We start from the raw sequence: 505 nt of genomic DNA, 5'->3' as shown, positions 1-505 counted from the left end.
TCTCTGTTAGTTGCTGGTGGAAGAGCTCTTGAGTCAACACCTCTCCAAGCTTTGCTAACCTAGCTCTGGATTTTGTTGGACAGTTCCTCCTCTGCTCCAGGCCTCCTGGCAAAGCCTTGGTTGCCACCAGCCGCTAGCTCTGTTGGACAGCTCCCAGCTGGTCCTACTCCAGCCACCAGTGTCGAAGCAATGGTTCCTCAACATCAACTTCATTGGACTGGTCGGGTTGTGCGGATGCCTGATTATCGTCTTCCAAAGCAACTACAGTGGTACCTCGGTTTAAATACACAATTGGTTCCGGAAGTCTGAAACGTACTTAACCTGAAGCGAACTTTCCCATGGAAAGTAATGGGAAATGGATTAATCCGTTCCAGACAGTCCGTGGAGTACTTAAACTGAAGCGTGCTTAACCTGAAGCGAACTTTCCCATTGAAAGTGGATTAATCCATTCCAGACGGGTCCACTGATTACTCAACGTGAAGCATACTTAATCCGAGGTATGAGT

The sequence above is a fragment of the Zootoca vivipara genome, chromosome 12, assembly GCF_965207765.1.
Source record: "Zootoca vivipara chromosome 12, rZooViv2.hap1.1, whole genome shotgun sequence".
Taxonomy (NCBI): Eukaryota; Metazoa; Chordata; class Lepidosauria; order Squamata; family Lacertidae; genus Zootoca; species Zootoca vivipara.
This window is presented reverse-complemented; position numbering follows the sequence as displayed.